The sequence below is a fragment of the Myotis davidii genome, unplaced genomic scaffold (assembly GCF_000327345.1).
Source record: "Myotis davidii unplaced genomic scaffold, ASM32734v1 scaffold399, whole genome shotgun sequence".
Lineage (NCBI taxonomy): Eukaryota > Metazoa > Chordata > Mammalia > Chiroptera > Vespertilionidae > Myotis > Myotis davidii.
The window spans coordinates 6,673,594-6,673,901 of NW_006292094.1; the positions used below are offsets into that span (position 1 = coordinate 6,673,594).

At 73.1% G+C, this 308-nt stretch overlaps 1 protein-coding gene across 1 annotated transcript in view; it reads left to right on the forward strand.

The window, feature by feature from the left end:
* Nucleotides 1-308, forward strand: part of TTYH3 (tweety family member 3) — an 11,144-nt gene that overhangs the window by 7,517 nt on the left and 3,319 nt on the right. The window lies entirely within an intron of this gene.

The window sequence follows — 308 nt, forward strand, 5'->3', positions numbered from 1 at the left end:
TCACTGGAGCTCAGTGCGGCCACGGGCACCTCCCCGGCCGCAGCTCAGAGCCGGAGAAGGGGCGCTGCGGGCAGCCGCGGGGAGAGAGGCGGGGACTGTCCACAGTGGGGCTGCCCCACAGGGAGGCCGCTTGGTCAGGTGGAGGGTCGTAGAGATGGTGGTGCTGGTGGTGATAGTGATGGTGATGGGCCCGGGCGAGGGCACGGGCACCCGGGGCCACTCGGAGCCCTGGTGACTGTGCTGGGCTCACGGCAGCCCTTGGCCCCTGCGGGCCGGCAGCATCCAGGGAGGGGGTGCCCGCCCTGCCG